This window comes from Dromiciops gliroides, chromosome 2 (assembly GCF_019393635.1).
Source record: "Dromiciops gliroides isolate mDroGli1 chromosome 2, mDroGli1.pri, whole genome shotgun sequence".
Classification (NCBI taxonomy): Eukaryota; Metazoa; Chordata; class Mammalia; order Microbiotheria; family Microbiotheriidae; genus Dromiciops; species Dromiciops gliroides.
In genome coordinates this window covers 82,841,898-82,859,564 of record NC_057862.1, presented here as the reverse complement: position 1 = coordinate 82,859,564, position 17,667 = coordinate 82,841,898, and the positions used below count along the sequence as shown (strand labels likewise).

The 17,667-nt window shown below is 40.9% G+C and overlaps 1 pseudogene; it reads left to right on the top strand.

The window, feature by feature from the left end:
* The first annotated feature begins 16,595 nt into the window (after positions 1-16,595).
* LOC122743185 lies at positions 16,596-16,816 on the top strand (annotated as a pseudogene).
* Positions 16,817-17,667: the final 851 nt, after the last annotated feature.

The following is a 17,667-nucleotide window of genomic DNA, read 5'->3' as shown; positions in this document are numbered from 1 at the left end:
TTCCATATTTATTCCTTACTCCTGGAAGCAGGCCCCCCAGTTTCTTCCACATGGAGAATTCTACTAGCCAAATACACGAATGCATACTCCTTAGGTCTAGGCTCATTGGTTAGCCCCTGACTCTTTTGCAAAGCTCCATGCCCTTGAGGAATTTGCAGTCTAGGAGAGGAGCTGGGATAGAAATATATGAAAAGAGAAAGTAGAATATGTGAAGTACCAAATAAATAGAACAGATAACTACTGAAAGTTAATTTAGGGGAAAAAAGATCTAGAATCAGGATAGACCTAGATTGGAATCCTCCCTTTGATACTAATCATAAGCAAACCCATGTGAGCTTTCCATATTGAAATTATTTTGTACTTGTATATGTACTTGAATTTATTTGTGTATCAACACAGAAAATGGCTGGCCCTGAGTCAGAGAGATACTTGCCCTCTTCCTCTAAAGGTAGTCCTAGCTTTTAAGCTTAGTTCATATCTAGGATCTCCCATGTAGGGAATAGAATGATATTAAATGTAATTCCTCTTAATTTTAGTGCCTAGCCTCCATTAATTATTTCCTATTTATCCTGCACATAGCTTGTTTGTACATATTTATTTGTGTTTTGTTTTTTGTTTTGTTTTTTGGTGAGGCAATTGGGGTAAAGTGACTTGCCCAGGGTCACACAGCTAGTAAGTGTTAAGTGTCTGAGGCTGGGTTTGACCTCGGGTCCTCCTGAATCCAGGGCCAGTGCTCTATCCACTGCGCCACCTAGCTGCCCCTTGTACATATTCATTTGTTTGTTGTCTCCCCTATTAGATAGTGAGCCCCTTGAGGACTGAGACTGTCTTTTGCCCTTTATGCATCCCCAGCACTCAGCACAGAGCCTTGCAACAGTAGGTATGTAAGAAATACTTAATGACTGACATAATCAAAAATGATCACTGATAGAAGGATGATCCCAACATCTGGCCTGGCTTGCAAGAAGGAATTGGAAGTTGTTGCTCGGACAGTACAGAGCCAAACAGAAGGTGAACAAAATATCTCATGTCGTGATGTTTTAAATCACCTCCCAAGAGAGTATAATGGTAGTTATTTTCACATTTAGAGGAATTGGGAAAGGTTTCCAGTAGCAGGTAGAATTCCAGTTGGGACTTGAAGATAGTCAGGGAAACCAGGAGGTAGATATGAGGAAGGAGAAATTTCCAGTCATTGTAGTAGGAGTAGAGGCATATCTCCCATTATGGGAGACACACTAAGAGAACTGGAAGATCCTGACCTCTCAAACTCTCAAGGCTACATCCAAGGCTAAAAATGTCCATCTCAGGACCACCGTTTGGTCACCCATCCTCAGAGAAAGAAACACAAAGAAGATGTAGCCAAAGGTCTGGGTTCAACCTTGCCCAGCTGTCGTGTACAAGCCAGAGTCATTTCTTCTGGGGGTGTATTGGGGGGAGGAAATCCTTGGGAAAGTCACATGCTACAAGTTACAAAGAAGAATGAAGAGAGAAGCAGAGGGTGGAGTGGTTCCTTTTAAAGTCTACAGAATAGGCAGATCTTTCTGGTGGAGTGACCAATCCCACCTGACATAGCTTTGGCTCCATGGAATAGCCACTATTACTTGTGCCTGTGTACATGGTGTTTCTCCCACGCAGAGTATATGCTCTTTGAGGTTAAGGGGTCTCAGTGCCTAGCAAAGCTCCTGGCAAATATAGGTGATTAAGAAATTATTGTTTAATTGAGTTGAAACCCATACAGCATGTACTTAAAACTCCTCTTCCTCCTTGTTCCCCTCCTCCGAATGCTCTCTGGCTTTGGATGGTCTTGCCGTTATTTTTGCCACTTTATTATTTGCCAGGTAACTTGTCTAAGAGTGACAGTCTGGTGTATTAGAAAATAGCCTAATCTAGCTAAAGGAGCCCTTTTTTAGTTAAAGAAAATCAAATCGGGGGGCGCAGCCAAGATGGCAGAGGAAAGACATTAAGCTCACGGGGCTCCTGATACAATAACCCCAAAAATAGCAATAAAAAAACCCTTGGGGCAGAAAAACACACAAAAATATGGGCTGAGAGTTTTCTCCAGCTATAGATAGATTTCAGAGGGCCTCGCTGGGCCACGAATAAAGCCTAACCCCACAATCGGGCCGACACACCAGACACCCACCAGAGGAATTTGCCCCAGTGCCTCTGAACTGGCTCGAGCACCGGAGTCTTCTGGAACCGAGCACGCGGTTGGACTGAACGGCTGGTGGGGGCGGGGGGGGGGGGTAAGTGAAGGGGCCCCAGTGGATTGGGGGGAAGGATTCGACTGTCCCACCCCAACGGGCAACCAGGAAGAAATCCTGAGTGGCAGGAGACCCATGTGGGGGAGGGGAGCAGTCTCATCGGAAGCTGAGAACCACACCACAGAAAGCTTTGCTGGTTGGTTTCTCAGTAAATAGGCCTGAGGTTATCTCGAGACCTGAGAACAGGCCAGGTGAGATTAAAGCCTGTCCCCCCCCTCAACCCAAAACACCTGGGACCCTCTGAAGCTGAGAACAGGAGCAGGGTCGAGAAGCAGCCCCCACCCCCACCCCCACCCCTCCCCCCCCACCCCCGCAGTGGAAAGTTTAAAATCAAATGAAAGCGAGGCCAGGCAGACTGAAAAGAAGCCCAACCATCCCCCAGGCCACGCTGTAGTTTGAACAGTGTGTCCTGGAAGCAGCGCCACACTTAAAGAAGGAGTTAAAAGCCAAGAAATAGTAAGACAGGATGAGCAGGCAGAGAAAGCAGAAGACCATCGAAAACTTCTTTGGGGGTAAGGTAGACCACAATACAACCTCAGAAGAAGAAGATAATAACAGGGTCAAAGCTCCAACATCCAAAGCTTCCAAGAAAAATATGAACTGGTCTCAGGCCATGGAAGCTCTCTAAAGGGACTTTGAAGAGAAAGTAGGAGAGATAGAAAGATGTAGAGAAAAGGAGGAAAGAATGGAAAGGGAAATGAGAGCGATGCAGGAGAGTCATGAGAAAAAAGTCAACAGTTTGAAAAGCCAAAGGGAAAAGGAGATTAAAAAACTGTCTGATGAAAATAACTGCCTAAGAATTAGGATTGAACAAATGGAAGCTAGTGACTTTATGAGAAAGCAAGACACAGTAAAGCAAATCCAGTTGAATGAAAAAATAGAGGGCAGTGTGAAATATCTCCTTGGAAAAACAGCTGACCTAGAAAATAAATCTAGGAGACATCATTTGAAAATCATTGGACTACCTGAAAACCATGACCAAAACAAAAGCTTAGACACCATCCTCCAAGAGATTGTGAGGGAAAATTGCCCTGATACTCTAGAAGCAGAAGCTAAAATAGAAATTGAAAGAATCTACCGATCACCTCCTGAAAGAAATCCCAAAAGGAAAACCTCCAGGGATATTAGAGCCAAATTCCGGAACTCCCAGGTCAAGGAGAAAATACTGCAAGCAGCTAGAAAAAAGGAATTCAAATACTGTGGAGCTCCAATAAGGATAAAGCAAGATCTAGCAGCTTCTACATTAAAGGACCGAAGGGTATGGAACATGATATTCCAGAGGGCAAAGGAACTGGGACTTCAGCCAAAAATCATGTACCTAGCAAAATTGAGTATAATTTTTCAGAGGCAAAAATGGGATTTCAATGAGAAAGAGGTCTTTCAAGCATTTGTGAAGAAAAGACCTGAACTGAATAGAAAATTTGACTTTCAAATACAAGATCCTGGAGAAACATAAAAAGGTAAACAGGAAAAAGACTTCATGAGGGATATTAAAAGATCAAACTGTTTACATTTCTACTTGGGAAGATAATGCTTTGAAATCATAAGAACTATCTCAGTAAGAAATTCAGGGGCAGCTGGGTGGTGCAGTGGATGGAGCGCCCGCCCTGGACTCAGGAGAACCTGAGTTTGGGTGTGACCTCAGACACTTGACAATTGATAGCTGTGTGACCCTGGGCAGGTCTCCTGGCCCCGGTTGCCTCACCAAAAAACAAAACAAAACAAAACAAAAATTCTTCACAAGAAATTCACAGAAGACAGGGCTGAACTGAATATGAAGGGATGATATCTGTAAAGCATTTATGTTTTGTTCTTTGTAGGGCAGACGGGGAGGAGTGTCTTATGTCTGGGACTGGATTTGGGCTTGGGGGGCCTCCTGGGTCCAGGGCTGGTGCTTTGTCCACTGTGCCACCTAGCTAATCCATGACGACATCATTAAAATAGGGTTGAGGTGTAGGAGGAATAAACTGGGGGAGGGAGAAGGGGAGAGATGGTCTGGGGAGAGGCATTTCACATGAAGGAAACAAAAAGCTTATGGAGGAGATCAGAAGAGGGGGAAGGAGTTGGGGAGTGAGTTAACCTTAATATCATCAGAATTGGCCCAAAGAAGGACTAATATACATACTCAAATAGGTATAGTAATATACTTTTGCCCTGGAGGGAGGGAGAAAAGGTGGGGGGGAGAAGGGAAGGAGGAAAGGGCAGATTGGGGGAGAGAGCAGTAAAAAGCAAAACACTTTCAAGGAAGATGAAGATGTTCTGCATTACTGCACCAATATGACATATTGAATTGCTTGATCTCAAAGGGAAGGTTGAGGAGGGAGGGAGGAAGAAAAATTTAGAACACAGAATTAGCTCAGGGACCTTGATCTCATTGGAGTGGGCTCATGGAGGGAATAGCTTTCATACCCAGTTGGGTGAAACAATCTATTTGACCCTGCAGGAAAATAGGAGAGGAAGAGGACAAGGAAGGAAGGGTGAAAAAAAGGGAGTGCAGAGCAAGGGAGAGGATAGTCAGAAGTAAGGCACCTCTGAGGAGGAATAGGTAAAAAGAAGATAGAGTAAATGTCATGGGAAGGGAATGGGATGGAGGGAAATAGTTATGATGATTGACTATAATGGCAAAATGTATGGTACCTACTTTACTGGGCTTTTGTGAAGAAGATTCTCTGTCAAGTTTAAGGTTGATATAGAGGTTGTGATGAACAGGATGCTATGGGGAAAACCTGGAGAGACCTACATGAGCTGAAGCAGAGTGAAATGTACTGTATACAAAATAACAGCAATAGTGGGAGATGATCTGCTGGGAAGCATGTGGTTATTTTCAGCAAGGCAACGATACAATGTAACCCTGAGGGACTTATGAAGATTGCAGCCCATCTGCAGAGAAAGAACTGATAGTATCTGAAAACAGATGGAAACACATGTTAATTTTTTTTTTCATTTCCTCTTTGACAATTCCTTAATCTGAAGTTCTGGGTTTTTTGACTGTTTTCTCTCACAACTAGCTAATATGGGGATGTTTCCATGACTACTCATATATAACTTATTTTGAATTGATTGAGTTCTTGTGGGTAGGGGATGGAAATGGAGGGGGGGGAAGAGAAGTTGGAACTCAAAGTTTTTTAAAAATTGATGTTAAAATTTTGGTTTTATGTATATTTTGGAAAATAAAATTCTATTCAGATTCAAAAAAAGAAAAGCAAATCTCTTCATGCATGAGAAAATACTTTTAAAACTATATAAATGTGGGCTACAAAGCTATTTTACAAGATGTGTCGGGGTCATTATCCTCTCTACAGAAATAGCCAGGCAATTCAGAGACAGGGATCCTTGGAGAACCATGGGCCAAAGTACGAGCCAACACCAAAGTGCAAACCAGATATCACAATGAAAGCAGCCAATCCAAATTGGATTACTCAGAAAAACTAAGACAGTAACTACAACTTGGGTAACCAGGAACCAGGTAACATGTAAACCTTTAGAATGCTAGCCAGAAAGGAAACAGGTTGCCATATAATACTTTATGTATTTGCTTGGCTACCTTTTGAAAGCTAGGGGCAGCTAGGTGGTGCAGTGGATAGAGAACTGGCTGTGGAGGCAAGAGGACCTGAGTTCAAATCTTCTCTCAGACACTTACTAGCTGTGTGACTCTGGGCAAGTCACTTAGTCCCAATTGCCTTAAACATCTGGGACAATGTCCAGTAATCCTGATATGTATCTTGCCACTGGACCCACATGGCTCTGGAGGAGAGTCTGGCATTGGTGACCTTGCACAGCCCTCCCTCACTTCAATCCAATTCACTGCAAGTCATGCCATCACCCCAATGTCATGGTCCTCTTTGAGAACAAAGGACAAACAACCTTTTGATAGAGAGTGTGCCCAAGCAGGAATACATCAAATAGAAAAAGACAAGTGGGGAAGAGGTAAAACTATTCCATGAAACCAACATTTGGAGATCCACCAGATCACCTTCTAGATGGAAAAACCACTAGAGACAAATGGATGTTAAAGGGTAAATATGGTTCAGACAGAGACATGAACCCATAAAAAGGGAAATGGGACAAAGAGATATTATATGTTGGAGAAGATGTGGGAAAATTGGAACACTAATGCACTGTTGGTGGATCTGTGAACTGATCCAACCATTCTGGAGAGCAATTTGAAACCATGCTCCAAAGGCTTTAAAACTTTACATACCCTTTGACCCAGCAATACCACCACTAGGTCTATATCCCAAAGACATCATAAAAAAGGGGAAAGGACTCACATGTACAAAAATATTCATAATTGCTCTTTTTGTGGTATCAAAGAATTGGAAATTGAGGGTATGCCCATCAGTTGGGGAATATCTAAACAAGTTGTGGTACATGAATGTAATGGAATACTATTATGCTGTAAGAAATGATAAGCAGATGAATTTCAGAAAAACCTATACAGACTTACATGAATTGATGCTAAATTAAATTAGCAGAACCAAGAGAACATTGTACATAGTATCAACAACATTTTGTGGTGATCAACTGTGATAGATTTAACTCTTCTCAGCAATACAATGATCTAAGACAATGCCAAAAGACTTATGGTAGAAAATGCTCTCCACATTCAGAAAAAGAACTATGGACTCTGAATGCAGACTGAAGCATCCTATTTTCACTTTTGTTGTTGCTTTTTTGTTGTTATTGATCTTGTTTATTCTTTCTTGTGTTTTTGCCTTTTGTTCTGATTAATGTGGAAATATGTTTAACATGATAGTAATGTATAACCTATATCAAATTGCTTGCTGCCCTCAGGATGGGGAAGGAAGGGAAAGTGGGAGAAAAATTTGGAAATAAAAAAAATCTTTACATTTAAGTGAGAAAAAGAAAAAAATTTAAATTTAGAAATAATGCATAAAAGAGATATTATAATAAATGGGGTAAAATTATGTTTAACATTGGTCTCTACTTATGAAACTCTTCTAAGGAAGCTTCCTAAAGTGGCAGCTACAAAAGAATGTTCATAAAAACATCTGAATACAGAAACTGCTTCTGCATTATTATGCTTTTTTTTTTTTGGTGAGGCAATTGGGGTTAAGTGACTTGCCCAGAATCACACAGCTAGTAAGTGTTAAGTGTCTGAGGACAGATTTGAACTCAGGTCCTCCTGACTCCAGGGCCGGTGCTCTATCCACTGCGCCACCTAGCTGCCCCTGCTTCTGCATTATAACTAGGAATAGATCACCCAGCTTTGGTTATGATCAACTACCCAGTTTCAAGAAACAAAAGAATCAATACCATGTGTAAAATCAAATGAAAAATATGAAGTTTGTGAAGGTGACACAGTGATCACAGTCTTCTCACCTCTAAACATAGGTGGGGCCTCAGAGCCACCATCTCAGTATCAAATCTACCAAGAAAAGCTTGAGGCCAGCTTTCCTCAATGTCTGCCATCACTGGTAACTGAACTATCTTGGAACCTACTCCAGAATAATTCTGGTCCTCATCCAACTGAGAGTCCTCTCATCAGTTCTGTATGTACTCTCAGGGACACAAAAAAATGAGACACATCTGTCTGGGACCAATACCCAGATTTCTGGTCAAAAGCATATGCACACATGTATGTGTATTTTATATATATATATATATATATATATATATATATACATAGCTAGGTGGTACAATGGATAGAACACTGGGCCTAGAGTCAGGAACACTTGAGTTCAAATCTGGCCTTAAATATTTACTGGCTGTGTGATCCTAGGCAAGTCACTTAACCTCTGTAAGCCTAAATTTCCCAAACTATAAAATGGGTATGATAATAGACCTATCTCACAAGGTTGTTGTGAGGATCAAATGACATAATATTTAGAAAGTGCTTAGCACAGTGCTTCACACATGGTAGGTACTTAATAACTGCTTATTCCCTTTCCCCTATATATGGAAACATTTTCTTTATAAGAGGAGAAGTACAATAGATCAGGTCAAAAGAGCTCCCCATTCCTGTCTCCCGTGGAAGCATGACTCTCTAAATGACTCCTCTTCAAAGCTGGAGATGGACAAGCTGGCAGTAAGCAGCGGAGAGATTCCTTCCTTCCAGGGTTTTCGAGGTGCTTCTGGAGTATAGAAGTAGCTCCCCTGTGGGTGGCAGCAGCTAGAGTTACAGCTGCAGCTGCAGAATATGGACAAGTTATTGACACGCTCCATGGCTGTACCTCCAGGAATTTGATTTCCTCTGCCACTGGGTGGCCTGGGTGTTCCTGTGACTGCTCTGAGTTGCTGTCACACTTAAACAAGATGCCAAAGCACAGGCTGGAAGCATAAATGAAATGCTCACCAAATATACATTCATATGATGCACAGTAGACCAAAAAGTAAGGGGGAGTGATCTATGCCTTGCTTTATGCCAATAATATAGTGATTAGTTTTGAGAAATATGAAAATAGTGACAGAATAATGCATCAGTTGAAGCGGACTTTTGAGATAAAAGAACAAAGAAACATTATACATTATTTAGGAAGATTGAGGCCATGTAGTTGAATGGAAAAGGCGGTGAATTTAGACAAACGACCTACCACTTGCTACCTGTGTGAACCCGGGCAACTCACATAGCCTCTAGGGGACTGTTTCCTCATCTATAAAAATAATTGTTACACTAAACTACCTCTGAGGACCCTTTCAGCTTGAACTCTATCACCATATAATCTTATGGTCTCTGTTCCCATGGGAAGAATCTCCTTAAAGAAAAAAAAATGTCTGATATGTTGGACAACTTTCATCTCGAGGATTCAAAGGAGAAGGGAACACCAAAGGAAACAAACTATATGAGGAATAATGGAAATTCGAGCTGACAACTAAAAATATCAAGAAATAATCAGAAAAGGAACCTACATACATACAAACATACATAACAGGAACAGACATTCCTGAAGCTATAAAAGTTCAGTCCAGGATGATTGGGATGCACTGAGAGAACAACATGGTCACCCTCTCACTGCATCTTCCTGATGCTCTGACCTCCACTAGCTCTCTTTTGACAACTACATAAAGTCCAAACCCCTCAGCTTTGTATACAATGACTCCCACAGTTTGAAAGCAATCTACATCCCCAGCTCTATCTCACACTGCTCCCCCTCACATATGCCACACTCCTAGGAAACCAACTGTTCTCTAAATACATCCATGCTTTGCCTTTGCTCCCATCGTACTCTCTGTTTGGAAAGTTATTGTCCCCAACTCTAGCCTAAAACTCTTCTCTCTGTGCTCTCACCCTTGGTGATTTCCATGGATTCAACTGTCATCTCTATGTAGATGGTTCCCATATTTAAACATACAACCTTAATCTCTCTCCTGAAATCCCATCCTTCATTACCAGCTTGACATCTCTACTTGGATTTTCGAAAGTCATCTCAGACTCAGCATTTGCATTTGCAAAAAGGGACTGTTATATTTTCCTGCAAACCTATCAAAACCTATCAGCTCTCCAAACTTCCCTGTTTCCTTACCTCACAACCCCCCAGTCCAGGCTCTTATGATGAGGTGACTGTTCTTGCCAAGGCCAACCCCTCTATGTACCCTTAATTCTCTAATTCTCTATTCCATTTCCCTCTTCACCAGCAGATTGTTCTCTCTCTCTCTCTCTCTCTCTCTCTCTCTCTCTCTCTCTCTCTCTCTCTCTCTCTCTCTCTTTCTCTCTCTCTCCCCATTTTCTACTTATCTGCTTGTTCTTTCCCTGGTACCTACAAATAGCTTACAAATGACCTCATCATTCAACTAAAACTGCTCTCTCCAAAGTTACCAGTGATCTCTTACCATACTGTTGTTGGTCCTTTGTTTTGAAAAGAACCAGTGACATCACAGAGTGATATCTTGACTTGCATATGAATTAGATTTAAGTGAGACAGAGCTGCATAAAGTTGTCAGTCTCATTCTATCTTTTAGAGTTATCAAGTCCAGTGGAAAGACAATAGTCAGGATGATTAATTGCAATCTGATGGCATTTTCTTAATCCATAGTTTTCTTGACCTCTCCATAACATCAGACACTGTTTATCACCATGGCTTCTCTTGCATCTGTACCCTCTTGCCTGCACTATTATAATAGACACATAGTTGTTGTTCCTGTTTCCACCCTTCCTTCTTCTAAACTATCTTCTGCAGTAGCCAATTAATATTCCTCAAACACAGATATGACCATGTTGCCTAACTACTGGAAAATCTTCAGTGGCTCTTTAAAGACTCTAGGCTAACATACAAGGTACTCTTCCTGGCTTTTAATGTCCTCTACAATCTGGCTCCAATATATTTTTCCAGTCCTGTTTCATATTACTCTCTTTCACACACTCGATGTTCTTGTCAAAGTGGCCTGCTGGCTGTTTCCCATACACAACATTCCATCTTCTTGAGTCATGTCTTTACAAAGGCTAAAGCCACCATGCCTGGTACGTATATTCTTCCTCACCTCTTTAGCTTTCTTTAAAGCACAGTTTAAGAATCTGCTTCTTCAGAAAGCTTCTCCTTTGTTAGTTGTCAGTTCACTCTCATCAAAATTACTTTGCACTATTATTTGTTATGAGAGACAGCTAGAGGGTTCACTGGGTTTGGAGTCAGGAAGTCCTGAGTTCAAATCCAGTCTCAGACACTTACTAGTTGTATGACCCTAGCCAAGTCATTCAATCTCTCTTTGCCTTACTCCATTGGAGAAGGAAATGGCAAACCACTCCAGTATCTTTGCCAAGAAAACTCCATGGACAATATTAGTGTGATATGGTCCATGGGGACATGAAGAGTCAGGCATGACTTAACAACAATGTAATTTGGTATCTGGTTTGTATTTAATTAAATTCAACATGCATATAGTAAATAACTACTATGTGCCAGACACTGTGTACCTTGAGGACAGAGACAGTTTTGATTTTGTTTGGGTATCTCTGGGCCTAGCACACTACAGTGCCTTACACATAGTAAGTACTTAATGAATGTTAACTTAAATTGCTCATACCCAGTTCAAAGGGACAGATCAAATGACACCTCATGAAGCTTTTCCTAATTTCCCTCCTCCTGAACAAAAAGTGATCTCTCCCTCTTCTGGTCTCTTAACACTATCTATTCTACTTTTGCAATTATGATATTCTTATTTACATCACATTTATTGATGAATAGGTGTCATATTTACTGGCTACGTCATAAACTCCTTTAGAGTCAGAATCTGGCTCTTCTCTAATGATAATTCTTCCTAGTACAAATAATATCAATCAATCAATAAGCATTTCTTTATGTACTCACTAAGGGCTAGGTGCTTGAAAGATATTTGTGTGAACACAGTAACTAAAGAAAGGACTTCAAATCCAAAAAGAATGAGCTCTCTGCCTTGTCCTGCCCTACCCTGCCCTGCCCTGTCCTGCCCTGCCTTGCCCTACCCTACCCCACCATATTTCAAGTTAGGCTGTCATTCATGCAGTTCTAAATGGCATCAGAGGACTCAAAAGAAATTTTAAACCCTATGTCACTGGATGATTGGCTAACTTACCTAACATTCTTTGCCCAGCTCAACTTAGGATCTGATATACCCTTTGATGGCAAATCATATAATTGCTGGCATCTCTAGGCATGTCCAAGCATAGAATATGCACCTGGTCCATTAGGATGTTGTTGATTCAAAAGCTTCATATAAAATGAGTTTACTGTAGAAATGTACATCTCAGCTTCTACTATTTTATGATACTGATGCTAAAAAAATGTTTTATGAAGTTGGATTTGTAGAATTGTGACTAGCAATAGAAAGCGGAGAAAAAATTAAATGTTAAGAACTGTATTGACCACTGGAGTCCAATTACACGTGCATATGTAGGGTTCTGGGTATCCTGGAATTATAGATTTGGAAGAGAACCTAGAGGTCTGAAACTGAATTCCTTTTCTAACATACCTGATGAGTGTTCTTTCAATCTCTCCTTGAATTCTTCCAATAACAGGGAAGTCACTACTCCCTAAAGCAGCCTATTCCATTTTAGTAAAGCCCTAATTATTTTCCAGTTCTCTGACTCTGTAATTTCTCCTCCACCAAATACAAATTTAATTCTTCTTCCACAAGACATGTTCCCCAACTCTTTCCTTCTCTAAGTAAAACATCTCCAGTTCCTTCAGGCAATCCTCATGATATGATTTCAAGTCAACTCCACTTTATAAATGTCTCCATCAAAATATGATACTCAGAATTTAATAAACTTCCAACTCCCTGTGCTAACTTAAGCAAGTCATTTCCCCTCTCCAAGTCTTAATTCCCTTGCCTTTAAAATGATGGGGTAGGAGGGGTGGCTGGGTGGTGCAGTGGATAGAGTACCGGCTCTGGAATCAGGAGGACCTGAGTTCAAATCCAGCCTCAGACACTTGACACTTACTAGCTGTGTGACCCTGGGCAAGTCACTCAACCCCAATTGCCTCACCAAAAAGAAAAAAATGAGGGGGTAGGAGTAGGTTATCTCTTAGTTTCCTTCTATTTCAAAATTCCAATATCCTTTTATCTTATGTAGATGTGGTCTGACCAGTGCAGGATACAAAATATAGAACAACACAGAACTTTGTATTCTTTTGTTAAAAGCAGAATTACTAAGTACTGTTATTCACTGGTCTGGAGCCCAAGGAGAAGATAATAAGTGAACTTGTACTAGCTCTATGAGCAGATGCCCCAGACTGGTTCTCAAAAAATAGTCACTTCTACAATTCCTGAAGGTTGGGAACCCTTTATTCTGTAGATTATTGCTTTCAACTAACCTACTCAAAACACCAAACTCCTCCTTAAGAGATTATTAATATACTTCAAATCATAGATTTCTCTTTTATCTCATTATCCTCTGACAACATACCACTCAACTGTTCTACCACTTCTGTTTTCTTCCGCTCTAGACTCCAATAAACTTAAACCCTTCCCTGAATGCTTGGGGGAAGAGGAGAAATGAGTTAAGAATGAGAGAAATGGATGAATTCTATCCTCCTCTCCTGGGGTCTCCCAGGACAGTGCCTGAAGGCTAAAGCCTACCAAGACGTCCCTCTAATACTATGCCATAAAAACAAAAATCTAAAGACTTTTGAAAAAGTCTTATTAGTTTAGAAAGGGAAATTTGGTTTTTTAGACTTAACTCTGAATTTGTGACAGTCTCTAAAAACCTAAATAAAATCCTTTCCTTTTATTAATTGAAAAAGAAAGTAGGAGTGGTATGAATCAGAGTGGGCAATGGATGTTTAAGAAAAGGAGCCCTAGGCTTGAGTGAAGAGACAGGTTTAAATGCCATCTCCAATTTATCTTGAGAAAACAGCTTAATCTCCCTTGATCACAGTTTCCTTACTGGTTCAATGAAGATAATTTACACATCATAGTGCTTTTGTTGTTGTCTTGTTTGTTTATTTGTTTGTTTTTCCCAATTTGTATGTAACCATTTCCATAAGACTTTACTCATTAGTGAAGATTGATTATTTGATATTCCAAACCTGGAGCTGGTGACATAAAAAGTTTGGTCTTTTGGCTTATCACTTAGAAAGAAAAGATACTTGGTTGCAGCTTCTCTTCCAGGAAGGTCCCTGAAGGGAGAGAAAGACTGGGAAGAAGTCTTCCATAATCATGAGCTCTCTTTGAGTGAGATATCTCTCTGCTCCATGCATTATACTCCACAAATGAATGAGTATAGATTGCTTATTGTGAGTAAGCTATAGACACAAAACATATATATGTATATTATTTGTGTGCATACATGTATATGTGTGTATATATCTGTATACACACACAATCAGCGGAATATTTATTAAGCTTCAGATTTTGTACGAGAACTTCTACCTGAGTGATATAAGGCAAGTCACTTACCCTACCTAGACTTCCTATACTGCAAGACCATTAATGTCTTATGATGACATCATTTAATTGTTCTTGGTCACCATATCACCACTGCTCCTTGCTGAGTCTGTTACCTCTGCTGCTATTTAAGTATCTCTGCTTGCCCAATGGTTGCCAAAATTCTCTACATCACCAACTTCTGGGCTCCATCTCTTCAAAGCATGTGTTGAACATCCCAACACCATCTGCTGTGGTGTAGTGACTAAAAAGGCTATCCCAGGTAAGGGGACAGTTCTTTAGGGAAGCTATAAGCCACCTCATCCAAACTGAATGTTGTAGAACTATAGCCAGGGAGAATACTCCCAAACTAAGATAAAATGTATTTTTTAACTTACTTCCTTTTGGTGGTAGAATCCATGCAGTAGAATCCCCAGATCTATCTGACTTAGGGTTAGAAAATACTTGTAATTATCATTTACTTCCTGACTACAACCTGGACTTTATCTCCAAAGAAACCTCAAAAGGTGATGTGGTCATGAAACATCACAATATCCTCCAATACTCTTTGAGTCTCTCCAGGCAAAAAAAAAAGTGGATGAACAAAGCAAGAAAATATGGGACTAGTTAAGGGCGGCTGTAATGTTACTGCCGAATGCTTTGTTCCAAATTCCTGGCTTTCACATACCTACAACTGCAGCCAATACAAATTTTCTAGTCTAGGAGTCTTCCTTCATCCTTACACTGTTGTTAGGAGACTTTCTTGTAGAAACATGGGGAAAAAGAAGAATCAAATGTTAGAGCTAGAAAGTTCTTTAAAAATAATCCAGTTCAATTCCCTTACTGGAGAGAGAAGGAAATGAAAGCCAAGTTGTCAGTTCCTGACTCCCTGAGCCATTAGCATTGACATTGTATAAATAAAATAATCAAGAAAGTTGCAGATTTTTAAAGTGTAGGAAACATAGTTGCCATAGTAGAAATTCTGTAACAGAAGAGAAATGATTGGGGGAAAAAAAGAAAGAGAAAGTTCAACTTCTGAGCTTGGAATAAGATCATTTTTAAATGTTTGCATTGTAGCAACTTCCTCAAGGTTCTGAATAGTGATGAATCATTTGAACCTCAGAATTATGAATGAGCACATGGGAAGACTTTTCATTCAGCAACTGTTCATTAACGTTTGCTGAGATATCTTTGAGGGGCTCCTGAAGGCAGTTTCTCCATGGCCAGTGGAGAATTGAAAGTCCTTGTCTACATAAGCATAGCTTGAATTAATACTGAACTTAATTAAGAGCAATCTCTCTTGCATCCTGCTACTATTCTAGTTCAGCACCTCATTATCTCTCTTCTGAACTACTATACCATTAAGTCTGTGGCTCATTTTCTCCCATCACCCTACCCCCTCCCAGCTCAATCTATCCTACACACAGTTACCATTGTAACCTTTAAAATGTTTTGTTGTTGTTGTTGTTGTTGTTTGTTTGTTTTTAGTGAGTCAATTGGGGTTAAGTGACTTGCCCAGGGTCACACAGCTAGTAAGTGTCAAGTTTCTGAGGCTGGATTTGAACTCAGATACTCCTGACTCCAGGGCCGGTGCTTTATCCACTGTGCCACCTAGCCGCCCCTAAAATGTTTTGATATAAACCACTCCCCTGCTCAAAAACCTCCAGTGACTCCCTATTTCCCACCAAATAAAATTTAAACTCCTTAACAGGGAATTCAAGGCCCTCCACAGCCTGGCCCCAACTTGCTTTTCCAGCCTTATTTTTTCATGCATACTCTCTTCCAGCTAACTTGGACAACTTGTTATTCCCTGATCCCCTGCCCTCTTCCTATTTATTCCTGTGCCTTGGTGCAATGGATAGTGAACTGGACTTGGAGATAGGAAGACCTGAATTAGAATCCTGCCTTAAACATTTACTAACAATGTGACCTCAGGAAAGTCATTTAATCTCTTTGAGGTTCAGTTTCTTCATCCACATAGCACTAGGTGGCACAGCAGCTAGATAGAGTACTGGTCCTGTAGTCAAGAGGACCTGAGTTCCAATCTTACCTCAGACACTTACTAGCTGTGCGAGTCTGGACAAGTCATTTAACACCAATTGATTTAAACATCCAGGGCCATCTCCAGTCGTCCTGATATATATCTTGCACACTGGACCCAAATGGGTCTGGAACCAAAAGTGAGCTTGGTGACCTTACACAGCCCTCCTTCACTTAAATCCAATTCAGTGCAAGTCATGACATCACCCTGATGTGACGATCCTCTTAGAGAACGAAAGGCAAACAACAACAAAAGCAACAACAACAACAACAATCTCACATAGTTGTTATGTGGGGCAAATAAGTTAACAATATATGTTGAGTACTTTGTAAACCTCAAAGCATTATATAAATGTCCCCTACACTTAGAATGCTTTTCTATCCCTCTGTCAGAATATCGCTTATGAAACATCTTTTTTCAAACAAGTGGTGTAGTGAGTGTATAGTAAGGCAGGGGAAACAGCAGCTAGAGGCTGGGGGTGTCTGGGAGCCATGATCAAGGTTGGATTTAACAACTGATTGGGCAAGAAGGTCCCGCTAAAGTGCAACACTGACGATTCAATAGGAGACCTGGAGAAACTGATTGCAGCTCAGGCAGAACTCATTGGAACAAAATTGTGCTGAAGAAACGGTACACAGTCTTCAAGGACCATGTGACCCTGGGGGACTCTGAGGTCCATGGTGGAATGAACCTGGTGCTTTATTACCAATAAGAGCCATAACACCCCATCCCCCCAATCTGTACCTCTCTTCTGTTTTTAAGAATCTAATAAAAATAACTTCAATGCTGATAGAAGCAGAAAGGAAGGAAGGAAGGAAGGAAGGAAGGAAGGAAGGAAGGAAGGAAGGAAGGAAGGAAGGAAGGAAGGAAGGAAGGAAGGAAGGAAGGAAGGAAGGAAGGAAGGAAGGAAGGAAGGAAGGAAAGGGGGAAGACTAAATCCTTCTGGCCCAGGTCATGTATCCTCTCCTCCATGGAGCCTCCTTCCCTACTGAAACCTCCCAGAAATAAGTGATCTCTTCAACCTCAAATTTCTCAGAACCATTTATCTGGACCTTTCTATACTCTTAGCATGTTCTGATTTCTATATAAATCTTTGCCTTATCTTCCCTTCAAGATTAAATTCCTGGAGAGCAGGAGCGGTGCCTTATTTGCTTTTGTGTCCATAGTATCTGTGACTAGAGAGAGGGGGTGGGGAGGAAGGAAGGGGTAGACACACACACACACACACACACACACACACACACACACAAAGAGAGAGAGAGAGAGAGAGAGAGAGAGAGAGAGAGAGAGAGAGAGAGAGAGAGAGAGAGAGAGAGATTGATTGATTGATTTGCTGAATTGAATGAAGTTTCTACCAGGGACTTAAAAGAAGGAGCCATATTATCAAGTTGGGCTGCCTGCATTTTTCCAGAAGACAACATGAAGCAGATCTGTAGATGTTCCTTCCCAGATTTAAAGGGGGAAAAATACAGCTCAACAAACAGTAGATCTGTATTGACAAAACCTTTGAGAGCATCCCCCACCCATGTCCTGTGCTTTAAGGTATGTTTTCTTCTTCACAAT